Below are 16147 nucleotides of genomic sequence, written 5' to 3' on the forward strand. Positions count from 1 at the left end.
GAATTGAGCACTCAACCGAGAACACATAGCACAAAGTGGAAGAAAGGATAGTCAGTGATCCTCTGAAGCAATATCATGGTAGTGGGCAGCAGCTATGGGAGTTGAGGGTTACAAATAAAATGGAAAACGTATGATCTGTTTTGTTTCTGGATACATTCCTGGGAGTCAGGTGAACCAAACAGACCTAGTCAGATAGAGAAAGATTAAAAAGTCCAAGGAGAGTTTCATCGAGGATTATCAATGGAAGTTGCATGAAAAACTTATTCCCATTATGTAAAAAGAAACTGAACCAGGGGAAATAGAAAAAAAAAAAATCTGAATGGTGGATCTTAATCTCTTAATTGATCTCTCCGCTCCAATTCCTCCTCCTTAGTATTCCCAAAGTTAGCTTCCTGAAACACAGGGCTGAACGTATTACTATTTTGTTTAAAAATGTTTAATCCATTGTCTATAAAATTCCATAATTTGGGATTCAAAACCCTCTACTATGTGTCTCCAATCTATGATGCCAACCTCATCTCTCACCCTGTGCCCAGTAGAACCAGTCTTTTCAATTCTCCCTTATACGTCTGCAATTCCTGCTCACATCCTTCCTCCTTCTAAAGCTGCCTCTGCTTCTGCTTCAGATGGCGAGATTCAAGAAAGCAGAGAATGTGTCTTAAATCTGGGCCATGACTATGAACCTTACTGGGTGCACAGTGCTGTGCTAAAAGATAGACTTTCATTGTCTTGTTTAATGTTGACAGCTACCCTATGAGGTGGCCCATTTTACACATGGGAAAACTATAGTAGAGAGAGTTTAATTAACTTGCCCAAGGTCACACAGCTAGTAAATGATGGAGCTAACGCCACATTATCTTAGTTCAAGAGCCTGTGTTCTGAATCTCTCTAATGAACTTGTATTACATCTATTCTTGTAATCAGCTCTCCTCCATCAGCACAATTTTTAGGCACAGTTAAGTCGAATACTGGTCCATTAAATATGGTTAAACCAAAGCCTCACTAGGAAATATAAAGAATAGAATTAGTTAAAGAGAGAGAAAATATATATTACCAAGAAACAGAATGAAATATTGACTTCAGAGAAAAGATTTGTAATAAAAAGGGAAATATGGTCTTCTCAGCAATCTAGGTTTTTGTACAGTAGATATGTAAGCAGCACTTTTGTCCCTTTTCTGTTTGTTCATCTCTGTTTTTCTCAGACCTTAATCATAAAAATGATATCACCAGGTAACGTTTAACCTAACTCCTGATTTTTGCTTTACTGAATGTACACAGTGCCTTGCCTAACCTGTTGATTCCTTTCCTGGATTAGAAGGAGTAATAATGAAGAATTAAGTAGTTAAAGAATGATTATCTACCCCTAGCTTCCCCTTAAATTTGCAGGTGGACCACACGGGCAGGAAAGCATCCAAAGGAAGATCAGGAGAAGTCAGCAGGTCTGCACACAATGGAAGAATGACAAATATGACCTCCTTAATATTTAACTGAGATTATTTCCCTTTTTTCCCTTTAAAAATCGTCATAGCTGAGCAGAATCTTAGGAGTTGTTCTTGGGACACGAGTCCACCTTCTCCCCAGATTGCTGGCTTTCTGACTAAAGCAACTTTCCTTTCTTACAACATTTGCTTCTCAATTATTGGCTTTTGAGCAATGAGCAGCCAAACCTGAGTTTGGTAACAGACACTGTCCTGTGGGTTAGGAAAGACATCAGAAGGAGAGACAACTTACCACAACTGGACTAAAGACTAAGAACACTAGTTCTGGAAGAAGTTGGGGCAGGTGATGAGTAAGGCTTCAGACTTAACTGCAGGGGAAATCAACTTCCAATGCAAGGTTTCAACTGCACTCAATTAGGTCTTGAGCGAACACAGCAGATCTAAGACTAGTCAGTGAAGGGTTGCTAAGCTGAAGACTTACTACGTAAAAAAAAATCAAAGAAGACAAGCTGAGTGTGACAAGAAATCCATCAAAGCAATGGCAATACCAAGACAAAAAGTCCAAGTGACAATACAATGCAAGTGACATGGGCCAACTGAATTGAGAGAAAGGAGCTGAGTGCTGGCCAAGGAGGTGAAAGCTGGCTCTTGGAGAGAGGGCAGGAGTTGAGCTGAACAAAATGCAGAGAATTTGAGTAGGTAGAGAGAAGTGAGAGGAATTTCTCCATCAAATGTTAAAGACTATGAGTCAGGATCCCATGGAGGTACGTCTGTCACAATATTTCCTAAACTGTATTCCAGAAAACATGAATCCAGCCAGATGTTCTATGGGAAAAGGGTTAGTGGTTTAAGTAAGTCTTGGACGGGCTGAGCTCTACAGGCTTCTTCTGCAAATTCAGGGCATTCATTAGCATACTGGGGGCTCTGAGAAGCCCCACAGTAGCAGCAGTACTAGTACTAGTAGTACTAGTACTAATAGCAGCAACTTACATTTACTGAGTTCTTACTAAATGCCAGCCACTGGGCTAAGATTTTACATGGGGTCCCTACATGTATCATTCCTTATGTGATATGTGTATTACCATCCTCATTAGATAACTAAGGAAACTAAGGCTTGGATAATAGACAAATCACCCAGTGTCCTGCAGCTAGAAAAGTGGTAGGACCGCGACTTTAAATCAAGCACTCTGACCCGGAAGTATATGCCCTTAAAAGCCACATTATGACTGCATCCCACTAAGCATTCTTATTTAACTTTTTTTATGCAAACCTTTTGAACTATAACATATGCACCTTGTTTCTCATTCCCTGTAACTTCTCTTTGATCTAATAAATCTCCCATTCAAGCCAGCATTTTGCATGAAAACTGTGCAGTGAGAGGTGTCTTGTCTGGGTGCTGTGTTTGGTTATAACTTTGGTCTAGTTCTCTTCTTAGATAAAAAAAACCTTTCATCCTGATTTACTTACTAAGCAACACCTCGCAAATTTGAGACATATCATGCTTGAGAAGATCCTGATTTTCACTGACAGAGCAGATCAGCAGAGTCAAAATGATATCTTCCCCTGGTCCCTTTCCACCAATTTCTGCCTCCACTAACTAAAACAAAATGCAAAATAGCCCTTGGTTGGTACATTGATTATGATTCTATTTCATCTTCCTGCCAGAAATCTTCCTGAATTAACTAAGAAAATATCTATGGCAATGCCTTACCCATTTTTTAGTGGGTATGTTATATTTCACAACTAAACTGTTTAAAAATATATCAGTAGAACAAAAATAACCCTTGGGGCTGACCAAGGGGGTATTCTTTCAAAATTCCTTCCAGGAAAATGTTGACTCTTAGGCAATTGGACACCAAGCTGATAATATTGGGGGTTTACAGAACAAATTCCTTGTGAATACCAATGTGGGTGAAAAATGTTTAGAAACAACATCAGAACCGTCTTATGGGGTATGCATTTGGCATTTGCATTGCAAGTCTGAAATTAATAGTAATTCATGAAAGGTTTTTCCAGGAGAGGCTGAAAGTTCCAGGGGAGGGCAAGGGCAAGGAGTAGATTTCTGTAGTAGCTTTGCTTGTGACCCTACCGGGTAACCCCCGGGAGAAAACTCAGTGACAGCCACCAGAAGATAAATGTCTCCAGGGAGGCAGGTCAGGAGGGGATGCTGTTCAGTCTGCAGTCTAGAAGGAGAGAAGCCACGTTTCCCAGCCCTTCTTGCCTGCTCTGAACTCCTTTTCCCCTTATCCGTACACCTCGTGCTCCTTTAGCTAAGACCTTAAGGTATCTGCCATTGCCTGAATCTCCATCTACTTGGGTAATTTAAAAAACAAACACCTCAATCAGCTTCATAATTGATTCCCAGTTGATGGGAGGTGCTGCCTTTCGGCATTTGCCCAACATGTCACTGAAAAATCAAGCAGCGAATTTCCCAGGGCCTACCAAAGGAATGATTAACTTGGTGAACCATCTGAGCCTGTTGACAACCCTTTCCTGTTGACAGCTGGTTTTCTTAAACAAGTTAGTACCTGCTGAAGTGGGTTGGATTTGACCTGATCCACCACAGCTGATGTCTTTAAAAGCACACAAAAGAGCCCCACACTTTATTTGTAAACTACCACCATGTAGTTAAATAGGTGCTCAATGAATAAATACAGGAAGATATTGCAGCTCTGTTCAGGGAGCATGAAATACAACTTGCTAAGCTGCAGTCTATTTTTCCCAGGCAAGACACACGGTGTAATTTTTTTCCTTTTGATTACATGATGTCAGCACATACTCCATCGCCTCCTGTATAAACTGACACTTGACAGGCCTATTTCAGTGTATTCTAAGCCTTCACCAGCACAGTTAGTGTTTCTAAGCTTCTAGGAGCAGTCACCAGAATGGCAGTGAGTCTGGTTTGATTACCAGGCTGGAAAGCTTTGAGAGAGCCCAGAGCTGTTCCCTTTACATAAGCCTTCAAATCAAAAGCCTCCACTTAATCGTCTTTAGAAATGCCCCACCTTTGGGGGAAGTAACCACATGGTTCTTAATGGTTTCAAAAAAGAAATACGTATTCAGTCACTGTGGATCCAGAGCATAACAGAGCCATGCTGGTCTCAGCAGGTCACATTTCTAAATACGAAATTGGTTGAGATGAATCTGGGAGAAAGAGAACTGCCTTCTTGCCCAGGGATTTGAGGAGGCTTTTGAGAGACTTAAGCATCCAAATGTTACTGGATCATAGTGAATTTTTTTATTACTACCTATGAGGAATGCATGTGTGTGTGTGTGTGTGTGTGTATGTTTGATAGTAGAAGGGGTTGAGGCACAGCAGAGAAGAAAAAGTCACAGTGTCTGTAGAGGAGAATTTCTCTGCAAAAGAGCCCTGATCTGAGATAGAATCTTTTGTCTCTCTTTTTAGAAATCCTTCTCCTCCCCACGCAATTCCCATGTCTGGTGAGGCCCAGGACTAATAATAATTCCTCAGAGAATCTGGCCTGTTTGAAAATCCACAAAATGGATTTTCAAAATAAACAGCATCCAAATGAGGGTATACTCTAGAATATATACCAGCAAGAAAGTGATGGTAACCACTTCATGGTTATTTACTACTCCCAGGAAGGCAAAGTTATTTCTTCTGAAGTTGTCCTCTTTCCAGGTCAGGACTCAGCTAAGCCCAAAGCTGGAAATGTTTTTATTCCAGCGACCAGCTGTCACACCAAAAGGGAGGGCACAACCCTCCTGGTGGAAGTGTGTCTGGGTCATCTTCCCAAGAGGTGGGATGTCGCTTTGGCTGGCTGAACAGCTTGCCAGTGAGATCACACAGAGAGCTCAAACCACCTACAGAAACTCCCCCAGGCTGCAGCCCCTCCGCATTAAGGGGTGGGTGAGAGGAGCATGGACTTCAGGGCTGGGCACATCTAAGCTTAACTCCACGTTCCCTCACTGATTCTGCGATGCTGCTCAGGTCAACGCCTACAAAATGAGGTTGGAAATACTCCTTGGGCAGCTGTAAGAATTGAATGATCCAGCCTATGAAGGCCTGAAACATAGGAGTTCAAACACGTAATTGTCCCCACCTAGGAAAATTGTACCTGTGAGTAATCATGTTTATAAAACAGAGGTCGCCTTATCAGTGGAGACTCCTGATGGGACACCACCTTAAAATTCCTGTGAACGACCTTCAGTTGTCAGCAAACAGCAGTCTCCTGCTCTGCCCTTTCCAGTTCTAGAGAAAGACCTTACTGCCTCCCTCGGAAAGGCAGCCCCACCAGCACAAGTGGCAGGTCTTCGACAGATGATGGGGCGACTTCTGAGAGTCCTCATTCCCTCCCTGTTTCATCAGCACAACCAGATGCGGATTTACCATGAAGTTAATAACGCTTAAGCCCGCCGAGCTCCCCGCACCCGCGGCCCGCGCCGCGCGCCGCTCCGGCTCCGCAGCCCCGAGGCAGCCCCTGGCGGGGCCTGGCAGGTGCAGCCCGGAGCACAGCTCGGTCCAGTCGGGGCGGCGGCGGAGGGCGCTGAGCCGAGATGCGATGGCTGGGGGGCACCGTGCTGTGTGTGCCCTGCTGCTGGCGGCGGCGGTCCCCACGGCCCCCGCGCCAGCTCCGCCAGTGACCCCGGCTTCGTTCGAGCCCGGCCCGGCTCTCAGCTCCCCGCAGGAGGCGGCCACCCTCAACGAGCTGCTCCGCGAGGTTGAGGAACTGATGGAGGGCACGCAGCACGAACTGCGCAGCGCGGGGCAGGAGGTGGAGGCAGAGGAGGCTGCTGCTAAAACGTCGTCAGAAGTGAGCCCGGCACGCTTACCTCCCGGCTATCACAGTGAGACCGACACGGAAACCAAGGCTGGAAACAACACCATCCACGTCCACCGAGAAATTCACAAGGTCACCGACAACCACACTGGACAGATGGTCTTTTCAGAGACGGTCATTACGTCAATGGGCGACGAGAAAGGCAAAAGGAGCCACGAGTGCATCACTGATGAGGACTGTGGGCCTGGCAGCTACTGCCAGATTTCCAGCTTCCAGTACTCCTGCCAGCCGTGCCGGGACCAGCAGACACTCTGCACCCGGGACAGCGAGTGTGGTGGAGACCAGCTGTGCGTCTGGGGTCACTGCACCAAAACGGCCACCAAAGGCGGCAACGGGACCATCTGTGACAACCAGAGGGACTGCCAGCCGGGGCTGTGCTGTGCCTTCCAGAGAGGTCTGTTGTTTCCTGTGTGCACAACCCTGCCCGTGGAGGGTGAGCTCTGCCACGACCCTGCCAGCCGGCTTCTGGATCTCATCACCTGGGAGCTGGAGCCTGATGGAGCTTTGGACCGACGCCCATGTGCCAGTGGCCTCCTCTGCCAGCCTCATAACCACAGCCTGGTGTACGTGTGCAAGCCCACCTTCGTCGGGGTCCGCGATGAGGACGGAGCGAACCTGGTGCCCAGAGACGTCCCCGACAAGTATGAAGACGGCGGCTTCATCGAGGAGGTGCGCCGGGAGCTGGAGAACCTGGAGAGGAGCCTGTCGGTGGAAATGGCTCTCAGGGAGCTCGGGGCCGCCTCGGAGCTGCTGGAGGGAGAGGAGATTTAGACTCAGGCCTGTTCTGTGGGTAGACGTGCAACAGAAGTAGTTAATTTATTTCCCCAGCTGTGTCCCTAGGTGTGGGCTCACCAGGCTTTTTTTCCGTGGCCTCTTCCCAGTACATTTTCCCCTCTGGCTTGAAACAACATGAGGGGCTGCACCCTCGCCCAGCACCCACCACCCTCCCCCATGCATCACAATTCTGGTGTCCGGGGAAGACCAGGGTGTGGCAGGCTGAAGGTAGACTAGGGCTGCTAAACTGGTCCAAAGTATTGGCTGCTTCGCCTCTGCTGGTTGGCAGATGGCACGTTTCGTTTTGTATGACATTGCCCCGAGAATAGTTGGAGGGGAGGGGATGGAAAAGAATGGAGAATTTCCCCACGATGGGTTTTGGGGAAATGTTGACTCTCAAGCACGTGGCGAAGAATGCCCTGCTTTGCAAACGTAAACCTGCGAAAATGCAACAAGTGAATCTTTCATGCCGTTCTCCCCATGGGCACAGGCAAGCGCTGCCCTCAGCCGCTGCAGGTGAAACGTTCTCACTCCGCGTTGCCTGCATTCATCCTCTCAGCAGTTACCCAGCTCCTACCTCTGTGCCAGGGCAGCGGTGTCATGTCCTCTCACCACAGCCTGGTGAAGGGGGCGTTGGTGTCCCCGTCTGTCAGGATCTCGGAGGCTCAGAGATGTCAAGTGGCTTGCCAAGTCACACAGCTAGTGAAGACCAGAGCAGGATGTCGCCCAGGTGTGATTCCAAGCCCAGTGCTCTCCCCACCAGCCTCGGTGCTACCAAAAGTACCCCCTATGAGGATGAAGAATGAGATTTTTCCTTTTTTTTTTTTTTGAGGCACATCTGGAACTAAGGTCAAACTAGTTCACACATCCCTGTAAGATTAAAGTTCTGCTGTTAGAAAAACAGCGTTCTCCCCAGCTTTCTCCCCAGCGTGGGTGGCCATCACTCCAGTGGAGACAGAGGTATTGACACTGTCCCCTGTGGCAGTCAGTTATATCAGTAACTTTGAAGGTACACATGACTGGAGCATAATATGTAAGTTAACGTGCCAGAAACAGTACTTAGGTAATCTTAGGGCCAGGATTATAAATGAAATTTGCAAAATCAATTACCAGCAACTGAAGACCATTATTGACTGCATGGCGAAAATCAAGCCAAGCAAGACTTTGTGAAATATGGTTGTAATATCCAAGCTAAGAGCACTGAATTGTATGCTGTTCCATAAATGATTATTTTCAAGTGTCATGGACTGTTTCCATCATGTATTCAGAGTTATTAAATGTTAAAGTCACACACAATTGTATAAGCATGCTTTCTTCAAGTTTTAAATTATGTATAAACACATGTTGCATTTAGAAATCAAGTATAAATCACTTAAACTACAAAAATAAAAAAGAAATAAAAAATAAAGCTTAAGCTTCAGGGCCCTTTAATTGTAATGGCCCATTCCAATGCCTTATACCCAACTTAGAACTTATAATATTTATGTTCTTTTTCTTAAAGAGGATCTCTCAGATTGTATAAGTTCTGGACCTTCAAAAATATAGACCTGTCCCTGGACTCACCATAAGGATAGTGTCTTCCTTATTTTACAGCTAAAGAAATGAAATACCTGAGATGATCAGGAATAAGACCCGAGTGTCTTAGTTCCAGCCTCAAGCTTAACCTTCTACATAAGCTGCCTGCCTTACACAGGCACCATCTCCACCTTGGGTCACCTCTCCCTCCTCTGGCTATACCCCAGACTGTGCAAGCTAATTAGCAAAGAGAAAAGTGGAGATTCTGTAACCCCACATCTTACCAATAACTACAACTAAGACTCATATTTTATCATATAAGTAGTAGATAATTTTCATTTTATATAAATATAAAATTTTGTCCCAGACTAAAGCAAACTGTAATAATGACACAGCTGTAAATTATTATATTAACAAAAAAGGTCTAAATTATTTCCTCCCAACATTTAATGAATACAGTTGCTTAATGAATTTCCCAAATGCACTGCCTTCCCCCATTCCATGTTCCCATTCCAACAGTGGAATCATGCAGCTGTTGGGAAGACCAGTGATTCCCATGTCATCCTTCCAGAATACAATTTATTTGCCAAAAAGAAAGACTGAAAAAAAGAGAGAGAGGGAGACTAAATTGTCTTTGATCAGTGGGAATTAGTTGCAAATGCTCAATAAAAATAAAAGCTGGATTTGACTTGTAGTATGTTTAGGACTTCAGTGATGCAATCACCCAAATTTAGAATTTATAAGGTTGCTTTGTTCAGTTCCTTCAGCTCAGTTCCCATATAAATGTTTGCTCTCAGGGCAAAAACATGAAGCATCTGGATGGAATCTATTCTGGCTTCAGGAAGACAAAATGCCAACCCTGTAGAAAAACTGCCCATCTTTAAATTCAAATCCAAGCAGCTTGCACCCCAACCAAAGTCTGTTTCTCTACATCTTTATAAATGACATGATTTAAATCATCTGTGTGGTGATTCTCTTTTCCCTATTCTTTGCAATCTTTTGGAGTGAATGTGGTGCTTGTTAACGTAAGGAACTGATAGTTTGTTGTCATTTTCCATGGTCTTGACATTTGGGAACATTTGTAATCAATAAAGGCAGACACGAGGAAACAAATTTGATAACTGTTTTTAAGGAATAAAGATAGAATATTAAAACAGGATTCAAAAGAAGTGCCCTTACCCCAAACCTAATAAATCCACAGCTTGAAATTTTTGATTAACTAGCTGTCATGTCATCCAACCTACTTCTGCATATTTAAGAGAGGTTCTTCTCATCCACACTTGCCCTCATCCCACACACAATACCATACTGTTCAGAGACCAGTAACAAATTAGTTCACTAATGTCCATTAATTCCACTGGGCACTTGGAAATGCCAACCAGACAGTCCTGGGCAAAATCGTAACACAAAGCCTGGGCTACGTGCCACCATCTTCCTTTTCTTTACGGCATTTGTCTTTCACTTACTCACTAGTAAAAACACCAATTCTTTCTTTGCCATATGGTTACACAGGGTGGCCCATCGTAGCTGCAGAATCAGCTGCACTGAGCAGTGTCTCCTGTCTAAGCCGTTTCCTCACGCCTCTCTCCACATCAGCATCTCTCTGTCCACTGGCTGACTTCACAAGGTCATAACCTAAAACGGGCCTCTAACTTACATTCAGTTTTGCTGGTGGGACTGGATTATCTGAGCTCTGTATCATCATGGAAAAAATCTCCATTCTGCATTTAATGATGGATTCCAGTGGAATATGGTGATACTTTTAAATGAAGTTTTGTTTTGTTTTGTTTTGTTTTGTTTTGTTTTCTAATAGGGGCCTATAATAGTAATAGTGTCTTAACCCAAAGAAGTGATTCCAATACGGAAATGCCAAATAGTGATGGAAGACGGATGACTAGCAGGGTCCCAAAAGGCAGAAAATCACTGGCATTTCTCAAGTCACACCTCCCAGGAGGCTCCCGCTGTCTAAACTTTTCACATGATGGAACTATTAGGACTACAACCATATGATATTATTGTTTAATTAGAGCAGAATTTTCCAGACAGTTTTCCAGGGTATCCATGGTTCTGCAGCGCTCAAGAATCTTGAGTAGTAGTGTCAGAAGCAACCTGGGAAGGGGAAGAAGATGCGGAGTTGCAATGGGGGGCTCTGAGCACCCCACCCTAGCATCACTCTAAGAGGTCCACTTCTACTTTATTTTTAAGTTGAGATTTAGTCATATTTCATCTATAAAGCAGTACCCTAATAAAATGCCTAGATTACCCTACTTAACTAGGCTAATAAAATTCATGAAGAATAAGAGGAAAACCTAATTCCTCTCTCCCTCTGATCAGGACAGTCCCTCTATCTGTTTGGCACTGGTTCTAGGAGTGATCTTATGCTCGAGAGCCAGCCTTCTTTCTCAAAGGTAAAAGGATGGAGCTTTAGAAACCCTTTATATGTAAGGCATTCCTGTTCCCCTGTGGAAAGCTACAGGGACTGTGGTTCCAGCTACAGGTGTATATATCTATACTTTCTGGCTTAGGGATAAGAAAAATCAGACACATAGACCAATTAGAGCATCTAATGCCAAAATTTAATCATGAGACACATAGAATGATCCTGCTCATCACAGGACATAAGTGAACCTCAAGAAGGCAGAAGTATCGTTTTAAAATCAATTTTTAAAAATAGTCTTGGTCCTGTGAGATCACTCTTGCCCCTGTGATATTCAGAAAGGTGAAACAGCTTCCACACAGTACCTCTGACACTTACATGAAGTGGAATCTATGTGGAATTACCTAGATGGTTATTTACTATATTTATCCCTGGCTTACATATGATGGATGCTAAGTACAAAAACCAAAGAAGGAGGGAAGTCATTTGACAATACTGCTGTCTAAGGTCTCTGGGCCAGATGTCTTCATCGAATTTAAAAATAACCTGGCTCTACATGATCCATGTTAAAAAAGACTACACAGCCCATTTTCTCAGCTGTGGAACTTTGAAGCACAGAGGTGGAGTGGATCAAGATAAAACCATGCTAGCTGCTTCTGTGGTAGAGAGCGTTTAGTCCCCTCCCATTTGTGTGGGTGAAACAAACTCTGGAACATGTTTTTTAGCACATTCCGCCTACTCCCCATCCTTGCTTCCTTCTTTAGGAAATAGACTCTTCTACTGGTCCCTAAGGTGATGAAAATGCAGGCTCGGGTATGTGCATTATTTCCTAGTATGAGACAACAAATGAAGAAAAATGTAGAAAATGTTTTAGAGAAGTTGTAGCATCTCCAAACAGAAAATAAAATACAGTAAATTACCATCTAGCTGGCTTGCAAACAATTACAAAACCAGAAACCAAAAGCATTTTGCACGTTTTGCATTCTTTTTTGAGAAAGAGACGAATGACAAGTAAACAACCTGTCATCAGGGATGTACTCAATGTCCAGAGATTGCCTAAGGCTCTACGGCAATTGGGCCTCATTGTCTAAGTCTTCCGGGTTCTCTATTATTCCAGGATGAGTCTGTGTTTAGAGTCCTGGACCTCAGGTTCATATAGACCTCAGATTCAATATATGCAGAACAATTCGATGGTTTAGTTTTCTAAGTCTTTGAAATCTGGAGGTCCACGTAGGTAAGCATGGGAAACGATAACCTTCTGATATGTATATGTTCCTCTCTGTCATGGATTACAGCCTCAACAAAATATCTAAGGGCTGTTCTCTCCTCTCCTGCAGAAGGATCTACCACCTGATGCTGGGAGCGCTTGGAGGTAGGTGCTGGGAATCTCTCCTTCCTATAGAACAAACCTCCAGTGGAAGGGGAATGATTTCTCATAGAAAAATCTAGGTGTTAGGGGAAAGGGACAGAGCTGACCAAGCTCTGGGTACCTTGGGGCCACACATCTACCAGCAGAGCCCCTTGAGTCCCCCTCCTCTAGAGTTCACTCCTAGAGGGTAGGGTTCTTTAATAGTTATTCAACTTTTACTTTTGAAGAAGAGCACTGGTTTTCCATTCCTAAAAATTATATTCTTTTTTTTATGATCAAATGAAGGTATTTTCCTGAAAGTAACAGATCGTTGTAAATGTATTTGGAATTATATTTCATGTCACAGTTTTTCCTTCACTTTATCCAGTTTTTCCTTTAACTGGGTGGGATTCGTCACTCACACTCACTTAGGTTAGCGGTAGGTAATTAACATGGGTATACTTCCAAAGACTTCTTCCAAATACATTTAAGAGTTCCTTTTGCTAGCCTTCATAGGCTGTGTTCCCTGGGAAAGAGACTCTGAGATTTGCATGCAGAAGCTTTATTGGGGAGCACACTCACGAATAGCACTGGTGAGAGGTGAGGGAAGCAGGACCCAGCAGAGGGAAGAGCTGAAACGTGCTCCAGTTGCAGGAGCCACCTCAGCCAGTCTCATGGGGAGCCCCAGAGGTGGACTGGCCCTTCGGACTTGTTCCATCTATGCAAAGGTCCTCGTTTTGTATCCCCCAAATCAATCAGTCTATGGGTGTGGGCTGCCTCCACAGAGGAAATGTAACCTTGGACAAAGCAACTTCCCTCAAAGGGAGGACAATTCTCCAAAGAGGGACTCAGCTATGGGCCATCAGTGGCCAACCTTCCTGCCAGCTGGACAAGGAGTCCTCAGTCCCAGTGGGGAATCCAGGTGGCAAAACACAGCATCCACTACTTTCTATCCTTTGTGTGCCATTTGCCTCTGCTAAAGAGCTCATCCTATATGAAAATAGCTGTTCCCAGATTGGACTGATCTCTTTTCCTAGAGAAACTTACAAGATGAAGGTTAATGGGACAAACTACAGCCCCCAGCACTGCAGCTAGTTTTTAAACTGCAGCTGGCACTCCTCTTTTCCCTCCTTTACCGCCCATTTTAGAGTCCTCTTATCCTTGATTAGTACCTCTTTTGCTCTTGGTAATTTACTTAGTTGGGTAACCAAACTGTCATCTTTGAGGGGTCTGGGCTCCTATTAACATGCCCATCTCATGCCTGGGCATTTGTCCAAGTACCATCCAGAGGGGTAAGGGTATGCCAGGTCATGCCCCAGTGGATCATCCACTGCCAAACAAATTCTTCCCTGCCCTCACCGTGTAACAGCAGTTTTACCTTTCTGAATGATCAGGGTCAGTTATCCACACCAGGCTGGTGATCCTGTGCCTTGCCTGCTTGTCTTTTGACACAGGGATAAAAGTAATAGATTCGCAGCCATAGTGTAAAGTTTAATGGGACACTCACTGTCCCATGGTGGAAATGCTCCCCCTCTATGACTCACGAATTTTAAAACCAACAGAGCCTAGAGTTATGAGAGCAACAAATTCCCCCAAGGGATCATTGGTTGTGATGATAGCAGGGCCACTCCTACTTCTACCCTTTAGTTCCTGGACCAAGTATTCCTCCTGTTTGGGACACAGCACCGTATAACAGTCGACGATTTAGAGCATATACTGCAGCCTAGGGAAGGGCTCCCCTTGCCTTTAGAGAATAGTCTCTAATCCAGTACCTTATCTTAACCTTCAAAGAATCATTCCATCACTCTATCAGGCCATCAGTTTGGGGGTGGTATGGTTTATATAACAGTGGATTCCATGGTGATGTGTTTACTGCCACATCTTCTTTACTATAGAACAGGTCCTTCGGTTTGATACAAGGTTATGTAAGATCTCATGCCCCTAGATCAAATTGTTTGGTCCTCAATGGTGCTGGCTAAAGCCCTGTGGGCAGGAAAAGTAAACTCATACCCAAAATATTCCTATCAAAATAAATATCGGCCATTTTCAGGGTAGAAGAGGTTCAATATAATCAAATTCCTACCAAGTGGCTAGTTGGTTTCCTCAAGGAATGGTCTTCCTCCCCAGATCACTTATCCCTAATATTTCCCCTACCCTCTCTTGATCAACCAGACAAGCACCACAAGTGCCTTTCCGCACTGCATATACCTCTAATTCTATTAGGTCTGCTGAAATGTATACTTTGATCACAGGCTGAACCTGCTGCAGAGCCCTGTCCTGACTGCTCTGTGTCACACTCAAAGCTGGTAGCTTTTTATGTCACTTGGTCAGTCAGGGCACATGATAAGGAACCAGTGTGGGAGTTCTTCAAACTACCAAGTATATCCATGCCAAGCATCCATTCGGAGACTGAAGATAAATGGTTCCCTGGTCATGGACTCAGAAGACCTGTGAGCCATAAGACCTGAGCCAAAATTCTCTTTATTACTTGGTCCTCATATGTCCCCACCTTATCAACCAGATCTTATGTCCAAGAGTCCTTAAAATGTCTTGATATTCTTCTATTCTCATTATATGAGGATTTGAGTAAGGGAGTATAGTTGCCTTTGAGGAAGGCTTGGCATAATCATTACTGAATATACGTGCCATGGTTTCACAATGTTCTTCCTTGTAAGGACTCATCATCTCCCTGTTTGCAGTGAGTCTTGGCTCTGAACACTGGCCCAGTTTTGGAAACTGGTCAAGAGATGATGACTTTTGATTGGAACAATCGCCTGCTATCTGCTGAGCATCATTCTTGTTTTCTTCTGTTGTGCACAACTGAGCAATACCCTTGTTGGCTGACAATTTATCCTGCCCCAGGGAATATCATGCTCTCTTCACCACATACCCATAGCTCTTTTTAGGTCAGGTCCCCTAGATCCACTTGGACCTTGCTCCTCCTTATAATAAATGCACCCACTTTGTTTCTGCCAGTTAAGCACCATCAGCTGGCATCTATTTTTACAGAATCATATCATCTACATTGCTATCAGGGAGCCCAACTGCATGATAGCAACTCTCTAAATCAGTGCCGACCTACAAAGGACAGCTCTCTTTTTACTTCTTAAGAATGCTGGCACCTTCTCATTAGCATTTGGTAAAGGAAGTATCCTCAGACCCTCCCACTGAACATAGACAATTAGTAGGTTTTCTGGCCATATGTAGTAAATCCATTATAGCAGGCTCAATTCCTTGAGACTTTTGATCTTCTCCTCTACACAAAAGTTCTGGCATTTCTACTTCATTTAATGTGATGCAACACTTTTCCATATTTTCAAGGGTCAACCCAGTGTTAGATTAATAACATCCCCTGGGATCTTGCCAATATTAAATCCAGTATCACAGGAGAGTGTTCCCATAGTAATAAACTCTCTTTTATCTAACTTTAATTTCTTTCTTTCTTGTTCTATTACCCTCAAGATCCAGTCCAGTATATGCTCTTCCAAGCAGTGTGTTCACACCCTCCCTGGGCATCTTAGCTTGGGCGGCCATAATAAAATTCCATAGACCGGGTGGCTTAAACAATAGCAATTTATTTTCTCACAGTTCTGAAGGCTTGGAAGTTCAAGATCAGGTGCCAGCAAATTCAGTTCCAGGCGAGAGCTCTCTTTCCTGCTTACAGATGGCCGCCTTCTCACTGTATCCTCAAGTGGTCAAGATAGAGAGCTCTGGTGTCCTTCCCTTTTATAAGATCACCACCCCTATCAGAGTAGGGCCCCATCCTTATGACCTCACTTAATTTTTATCACCTCTTCATAGGCCCTCTCTCTAAGTACAGTCACATTGGGTGTTAGGGCTTCAAAATATGGATTTCATGGAGGCCACAAACATTTAGTCCATAACACTGGGT

At 44.1% G+C, this 16147-nt stretch overlaps 1 long non-coding RNA gene and 1 pseudogene across 2 annotated transcripts in view; both read left to right on the forward strand.

Moving 5' to 3' along the window:
- The window catches only part of LOC309630963, a 1010383-nt gene that overhangs the window by 841150 nt on the left and 153086 nt on the right, over positions 1-16147 (forward strand). The gene's annotated exons all lie outside the window — the stretch shown is intronic.
- On the forward strand, positions 5777-14411 carry LOC309630956 (dickkopf-related protein 3 pseudogene; annotated as a pseudogene). The gene has a single exon. The product of its transcript is annotated as a dickkopf-related protein 3 pseudogene (transcript).

Source organism: Balaenoptera borealis, assembly GCF_965194805.1.
Source record: "Balaenoptera borealis genome assembly, chromosome: 6".
Classification (NCBI taxonomy): Eukaryota; Metazoa; Chordata; class Mammalia; order Artiodactyla; family Balaenopteridae; genus Balaenoptera; species Balaenoptera borealis.